The sequence below is a fragment of the Gossypium arboreum genome, chromosome 13 (assembly GCF_025698485.1).
Source record: "Gossypium arboreum isolate Shixiya-1 chromosome 13, ASM2569848v2, whole genome shotgun sequence".
In the NCBI taxonomy this organism is placed as follows: domain Eukaryota; kingdom Viridiplantae; phylum Streptophyta; class Magnoliopsida; order Malvales; family Malvaceae; genus Gossypium; species Gossypium arboreum.
In genome coordinates, this window is record NC_069082.1 from 108309255 (window position 1) to 108318088 (window position 8834).

General features: G+C 34.0%; 1 non-coding gene across 1 annotated transcript; it reads left to right on the top strand.

Annotated features, from left to right (window-relative positions):
• Positions 1 to 8356: 8356 nt before the first annotated feature.
• On the top strand, positions 8357 to 8463 carry LOC128287520 (small nucleolar RNA R71). The gene has a single exon (XR_008278219.1). It is a non-coding gene; the product is annotated as a small nucleolar RNA R71 (small nucleolar RNA).
• Positions 8464 to 8834: the final 371 nt, after the last annotated feature.

The following is an 8834-nucleotide window of genomic DNA, read 5'->3' on the forward strand; positions in this document are numbered from 1 at the left end:
CATTATATTCGTGAATGCCCAGTGTTAGCTAAAGAAAATCCAATGCAGAATACGAGATCGGATAATACTACAGCTCGAGGTAGACCACCCAAAAATGTGGGTAATGCAAGTGGCAGTTAGAGAAGGATTAAAGATACAGCAATAAGATTTGAGGCTCATGCACCTGCCGGAGCCTATGCTATACGCGCAAGAGTACATTTACTCTTTATGATACTAATGTAATTGCATTAATTGATCCTAGTTCGACTCATTCTTATGTGTGTGAGACTTTAGTATTCAATAAGACTGTGCCTGTTGGTCTACTGAGTTTGTGATTAGAGTGTCAAACCCCTTGGGCCAGTATGTTATGGTGGATAAAGTATGTAAAAATTGTCCCTTGATGATTTGAGATTCGTGCTTTTCAGCTGATTTGATGTTGTTTCCATTTGTTGAGTTTGACATAATTGTGGGTATGGACTGGCGACTTTGCATGATGCTGTTTAAACTACAAAAGAAAGACAATTGATTTACGGTGCCAGAATGATGAGATTATTCAAATTGGATCTAATGACCTGAATGGTTTACCAGTAGTGATATCTTCAATGTTAACTCAGAAATATGTGAGGAAAGGTTTTGAAGCTTATTTTGCCTATGTACTTGATAGTAAAGTAGCCGAAAGAAATATTGAATCAATACCTATTGTGTGTGAGTATTCAGATGTATTTCCTAAAGAATTATCAGGTTTGCCACCTATCCCGGAGGTAGAGTTTGGTATTGAGTTAATGCCTGGGACGACTTCGATATCGATAGCTCCGTATAGAATGGCACATCCTGAATTAAAAGAATTGAAAGCTCAGTTGCAGGAGTTGACAGATAGAAGTTTCGCATGATCGAGTTTCTCTCCTTGGGGTGCACCAGTATTATTTTTTAAAAAAAAAGACGGGACTATGAGAATGCGTATTGATTATAGACAGCTCAATAAGTTGACTATAAAGATTAAATATCCGTTACCACGGATTGATGATTTGTTTGATCAGCTGAAAAGGGCTACGGTGTTTTCAAATATAGATTTGAGATCAGGCTACTATTAGTTGCGCGTTAAAGACTCCGATGTGCCAAAGACTGCTTTCCGAACGAGGTACGGACATTATGAGTTTTTGGTTATGTCATTCGGACTTACTAATGCACGTGCTATTTTCATGGATTTGATGAATCGGATCTTCAGATAGTATCTGGATCGGTTCATGGTTGTGTTCATTTATGACATTCTAATCTACTCCCATGATGAAACCGAACATGCTAAACATCTAAGACTTGTGTTATAGACTTTACAAAATAAACAGCTGTATGCAAAGTTCAGTAAATATGAGTTCTAGTTAAGTGAAGTCAGTTTTCTGGGCCATGTTGTATCAGCATCGGGTAGTCGGGTTGATCCGAGTAAAATTTTAGCTATAATTGATTGGAAACCTCCGAGGAATGTTTCTATAGTCTGAAGTTTTCTGGGACTCGCTGGTTATTATAGACAGTTCGTGAAAGGTTTCTATATGATTGCAGCTCTGATGATGAAGCTATTACAGAAAGATGTTAAATTTGAATGGTCAGAAAATTGCCAGAAAAATTTTGATCAGTTGAAAGCCCTTTTGACCGAAGCTTTAGTACTAGTTCAGCCAGAATTGAGTAAAGAATTTTTTATTTATAGTGATGCATCTTTAAATGGTTTGGGCTATATTCTGATGCAGGAAGGCAAAGTTATAACTTATGCCTCGAGACAGTTAAAGCCGCATGAAAAGAACTATCCGACACATGACCTAGAATTGGCAGCTATTGTGTTTGCATTAAAGATATGTCATCACTATTTGTACGGTGAGAAATGTCATGTTTATTCTGATCACAAAAGCCTGAAATACTTGATGACTCAGAAAGATCTGAATTTGAGACAACGCCGATGGTTAGAATTACTAAAAGACTACGAGCTTGTGATTGATTATCACTCGGGAAAAGCTAATGTTGTTGTTGATGCTTTAAGCTGAAAATCACTATTTACTTTGTGTGCAATGAATACGCATATGGCTATGCCTAATGATGGTTCGATAATAGCTGAATTAAAAGCAAGACCGTTATTTGTTCAGCAAATTTATGATGCCCAGAAGGTTAATGATGATTTGTTAGCAAAATAAGCTTAATGTGATTCAAATGTTGATTCAGAGTTTTGAGTTGATGCTGATGGTTGTTTGAGATTCAAAAACCCAATATGTATACCGAGAAATTCAGAATTGATTCAGATGATTTTGAATGAAGCTCATAGCAGTCAATTATTTGTTCACCCAGGTAGTACGAAGATGTACATGATCTGAAACAACTTTACTGGTGGCATGGTATGCAACGAGACATTTCTGACTTTGTTTCGAAATGTTTGGCCTATCAGCAAGTGAAAGCCGAACATTAGGTACCTTCTGGATTGCTTCAACCGATTATGATACCTGAGTGGAAGTGGGACAGAGTCATGATGGATTTTGTATCTGGTTTACCGTTGACGCTGAACAAGAAAGATGCAATCTGGGTTATTATGGATAGATTAACTAAATCGGCTCATTTTGTTCGGATTCGTACAGATTATTCACTCGATAAGCTTGCTGAGTTATATGTTTCTCAGATTGTAGGATTGCATGGTGTGCCTATTTTTATTGTTTCAGATAGAGACCCGAGCTTTACATCGCAGTTTTGGAAGAAACTGCAAGATGCTCTAGGTACGAAATTACATTTCAACACTACTTTTCATCCGCAAACAGATGGTTTGTCCGAATGAATCATTCAGATACTTGAGGATATGTTGAGATGTTGCATTCTCGAGTTCGATGGTACGTGGGAATAATATATACCCCTGATTGAATTTGTGTACAATAATAGCTTTCAATTGAGTATTAAAATGGCACCTTATGAGGCTTTGTACGGTCGTAATTGTCCTAAACCATTGTATTGGACTGAGCTCAGTGAAAATAAGATACACAGGGTCTATTTGATCAGAGAGACTGAACAGAAATTAAAAGTGATCCGTGGAAGTCTGAAAACAGCGTCAGATTGTCAGAAATCATATGCGGACTTGAAACAAAAAGATATAGAGTTTCAGATCAGAGATAAAGTATTTCTGAAAGTCTCACCGTGGAAGAAAGTGCTCAGATTCAGTCGTAATGGGAGTCTGAGATTTATTAAGCCGTATGAGATTATAGAGCGTATCGGGCCTGTTGCTTATAGCTGAACTAGAAAAGATCCAAAATGTATTTCATGTTTCAAAGCTTCGAAGATATCGATCGGATCCCTCACATGTGATTAGGCCGTCTGAAATTAAGATTAGGTCTGATATGACATATGAAGAAAAACCAATTCGCATTCTGGCTCGTGAGGTTAAAGAGTTGTGAAATAAGAAAATTTTGTTGGTTAAAGTGTTGTGGCATAAACATGGAGTTGAGGAAGCAACATAAGAGCCAGAGGATGTGATGAAAGAGCGTTATCCGAACCTATTCACCGATAAGATTTTCGGGGACAAAAATCCCTAAAGGGAGAGAGTTGTAACAACCTGAATTAGACCCTATTCGGAACGGTGGTTTTGAGACCACGAATCCAAGTCAGAAAAATATTTAAAATTTATTTTCTGTGTCTATTTTGTGTGAATTTATATATCTGAAATTTTCGTGATTTAATTTTATCGTTTAAGTGTCCGATTAAATAAAAAGGCTTAATCGCGTAAAATGAAAACTTGATAGTCTAATGTGCAAGGACCAAATTGTTGATGTCTTTATAATATGAAGCCTTTATGTTGTAATTCGCCCATTATTAGTATTAGTGAACGGCAATGGACATGTTAAATATGATAGTATAAAATTTTAACTAAGGATAATTTAGTAAATTAATAATATAATAACATATCATAATAAACAACATTAGTGTTCATATTTTCTTTCATCACCGAATATCAAAATAAGAAAGAAATGAAAAAGAAACTAGGGTTCGGCCATCGTCAAGCTCAATCAAGGTATGTAACTAGCTCGATTTTTGATAATTTTTATGTTTTTGAGATCGTTCTAAGTTATCTTCAAGACCCATGCTTGAATTTTTTATTTTGATGAATATTTTGAGTTATTCCATTGATGAGAGCTTGTGATTTTTGTTGTTTGATGATTAAATATGAAATATATGTTTTAGATTAACATCTTTTGTATTAGAGTTTTTGATGATTTTGAGTAATTAGAACTAAATTGCAAAAATAAAAATTTGAGGGACTACAGTGTCAAATAAATGAAATATATGGACTTGTATAAATATGGATAAGATTCGGCCTACCATGAGTATAGGGAAATTTTGCATATTTTGTGTTTTGTGCAATAGGGACTAAATTGTAAAAAGTGTAAATATCAGGGGTAAAATAGTAATTTGCCCATTTATGTGTTTTTGGACTAAATTGAATGAAAATATGTTTGAATGAGCTTAATTTGAATATGTTTAGATCAAGAACCAAAGAAATCGAATTTGGATGGGGGAAAACGAAAGTTGTCGACTAACTGTCGCATTCCATTTTATATCGTCCGAGGTAAGTTTATAAGCAAATAAACGTACTTAATTTTATTTAAATGCAAAGTATACATGCTGAAATGAAATATATGAATTTATATATGCCATTACTGAATGTGTATAAGCTTGGTAACCATGTTTTTGCATTCGTTTCGACCGAGTTACAACGTCCGAAAGCCCCGTATGAACCTTAGGTATAGTTAGGATACATATGTCATGACATAGGATTTTGATATATGTGTGCGAGTAAGACCATGGCATCGATATGTGACTCCGATATGTGTGTGTGAGTAAGACCCTGTTTGGGATAGTGGCATCAATATGTGATTACATGTAAAACCACGTCTGGGAAGTTGGCATTGTATGATATATGTGTGATTATCCAAGTGTCCTATCCAATTCTGAATGGTTTATCGGGCAAAGATATGTTGTGAATGAATATGTGAAACAAGCTAAATGGCCAGGTATGAATAAGCTTGTTGTTTACTTGAAATAAGGTAAGTATGTGACTTGGTACTTGTTACAAATTATGTACGATGCAAATGAAGAATATATGTGCATGTGGTACGTGTATTCAGCTTGTAAATAAATAACATATGTATCATTGAAATGTTTCCTAAATAAATATGCATATATTATTTGGTATATTCATCCATATAGGTAATATATATATATATATATATATGTGATGTTATACTATGATTCTTGAGCTTGTGTATATGAGTAAATGTATGTATGGATTATCATGACTATTTGGTGTGGAAGTTGATTAATAATATGGTAGAATGACTATGTGAGAATTCGGTCATGGTGGGTAATTGTCTATGAAAATATATTAATTATGAAATTTGTAGGTTTGAGGTCAAGCATGGTAATGTTAATATAATTCGTCTAGTTAATATGAGTTGACTATATTATTGAATTGTTTATTTGCTTATGACTTACTAAGCTATGATAGCTTACTCTGTGTGTTCATGTTTACCCTGTTTTATAGATTTTGGATTCAAGTTACGAGCTCAGGGATCGTCAGCAAAGTCTATCACACTATCGACTGTCTTCGGTACCTTATAAGTGAATTTTCAAATCTATGGCATCTATAGGCTGGATTATGTTTTGAAATGTTGGATTTTGGTTATGTATAATCAAGGCATAAGAAAATGGATCAACTTTTTTGTTTAAGTTTGGTTATGTTGCTAATGGTTTACGTACACCTTGGTTATAATGTCACGTGCTTTGAATGCATGGTATTGTGGTAGGTATTATATGCTTGAAAAAGATGATGACTTTGGATATTCATGTGTATGCTTCGGATATGGTTATGTTTGGACAGAGGTACATATGAATTTGGTTATCATATTAACTTATTTAATATGTGTAATTGACTTGTGAATTGGTTTATAGACAACAATTGAGGTGTTTCTATAATTGGCTAGTGATGGGTAAATATATATACATAAGCATATGACCTGATAATGGTGTAACCGATTGAAGTTATATTTAATAACCGAATTATGGATTAGTTAATAGGGTGGAACAAATTTTCACTTCATATGTGCTGGTTGTTTATTAAACCGTAAATGTGACTTGTTATAAAGCTTTATTTGAATGTGTTTGGGTGTCTTTATATATGTATAACAGAATGAATTATAGTTATTATGCTACCTTGGTTAAGATGATTAAGTATGTTTTATATGTGATGGTAATGATTTAAAATGAGCTAATACGTATATTTGAATAAAGGTTGATATGAAATCTTGAATATATTTGATTATTAGTTCGGCATTATATTTATATTTATGTGAACTATGGGTGAATATAATACTAATGATTATATATATACATGTGATCTTGGTTCGAGTTTATATTGAAAGTAAATCCTAGACATATGATGCTTGTGAAGTTTGTTATGTGTTTCGGTCATATGGTATATAATGATTGTTAATTGAGCTAAGGTATATCATGTATTAGTTAGGTAAAAATCAAGATATATGCATGGGGTAAATTTAGTGTTCATTTGTGGACTATATAATGATATGTATGATACTTGGTTTGTTTTGGTAAGTTAGACATATTGGGACTTAAATTTATATAAGGAGATTGGAGATTAATGATAAAGGATATGTGTGCTTTGGTATTCGGTCATGATATGTTAATTGTGCTCTTATATGTTTTACACATATGTGCATGTGCTTATATTATGGTTGATATACATATGTGTAAGGCTATATAAATTCATTAGTTATTTATAAATTTACGAATATGTACAAATAATTTATGCTAGCTGAATAGGTAAGGAAATGATATGGGTTTTATATATAACCTTCGGCAATGTTGGTTTTACTTATGAAATTGGGTTATTAATTTATACAGATATGACATGAATTATTTGAGTGTAAAAAAAAAAATTGTTCTGAATTGTATTATGATCAGTAATGCCTCATAACCCCATTCCGGCGACGGATACAGGTTAGGAGTGTTACATGAAAACAAACATAGGCATTAAATTCATGCTTGCACCTAAATCATATAATACCTTTCTTACATAATAATTTCTAATTGAGCAAGGAATAGTAAAACTCCATAGGTCCTTCAATTTCGGTGGCAATTTGTTCATCAACATTGTTGTGTACCCGTTAGTGAGAGCAACAATTTCAAATTCCCCTAGTCTGCACTTCTTTGACAATATGTCATTCATGAACTTTACGTAATTGGGAATTTGCTCCAATGCTTCCACTAGTGGTATATTGATATGATGTTGCTTCAGGACATCCAAGAATTTTTTGAATTGAAAATCTTGCTTTGACTTCTGAAATCACTGAGGAAAGATGGTGATGGCCTTCCTTCAACTTGTTTTGGTTGTTTTGCCATGGCATTCTTATTGGAAACACGAGTTGATTCTGCTTTAACATTTTTTTTTGTTTGCTCTTCTTAATTGTAGATTGCTCCACTACTAGTTCTGAATTCGTCTTATGTGTGAAATTTGAGCTATCTTCTTCAATAGCGGCATCATTAACAACTCTAGGTAGCTGAGTACCACTTCTTAGTGTAATGTCCTTGCAATGTTCCTTCCCTTGAGTTATTGAGTTTTTAGTATCACTCGACAATGCTCCTTGTGATCTTGAGCTTAATGCATTGGTAATTTTTCCCACTTGGTTTTCTAAAGCCTTTAAATATGCAGCTTGACTCTATATTACAATATTGCTTTTGGCCATGTATTCCTTCAATAGAGCTTCCATAGATAAAGATGATGATGAACTTTGTTGAAAATTTTGCCATGGTATAGGGTGATTGTATCCAGGTGGTGCACTTGTGACATAATGTTGAACAACATTATTAGAATTTCCTACTCCTTGATTACTCCAACTGAAATTAGGATGTTGTTTCCATCATGGATTGTATGTATGGGAATATGGGTTATTGTTCAATTAAAATTTCCCATGTAACATACTGAAGCTGGGTTCAACTGGCATTCATCAAAAACATGATCTTCCTCATAATAAACACATGTTAATTATGATATTTTTTTTTGTTGCACTACAACTGGTCTTTTCAATGTTTTAATCATATTAGTTAGGGATGATACCTCAGTTGTTAATGAAGTGATTACATCAAGCTCCATAGTTCCAACAAATTTTCTGCCAGTACCCACTCTTGTAGTTGGATATTGATAATCATTGTTAACTATCCTTTTCAGAATCTCATATGCCTCATTATATGATTTATCTAGCAAAGTTTCATTGGCAGATGCATCAACTACCATCCGTGGATATGCAGTCCATTATAAAACATTTCTATTTGCATCCAATATTGGAAACCATGCATCGGGCATTTTCTAATCAATTCATTGAATCTCTCCCAAGCTTCATACAATGTCTCATCTTCATATTGTCGAAAAGATATAATATCGTTCCTCAATTTGGCACTCATGTTTAGAAGGTTGTATCGCAACAAAAACCTTTGACAAAATTCATTTCAAGATGCCACTGTTCCTGACTGCAAAGCATTCAACCATGCTTTGGCACAACCTCACAATGAATAAGGAAATAACTTGAGTCTCAGGGCATCTTAAGGAATACCCTACTGTTTGAATGAATTACAGACCTCCAAAAAGAGTCTTAAATGTAGTCGCGAATCTTCAGTCGGTAATCCACTAAAATGTCCTACTATTTGTAGCATTTGAAACATCATTGGTTTCAACTCAAAATGCTGAGCTTAAATATGTGGCCTAAAAATCCCTGGATTCAAATCATCTAAGACTGGCACTACACGTTCTCTAATGGGTCTGTCTC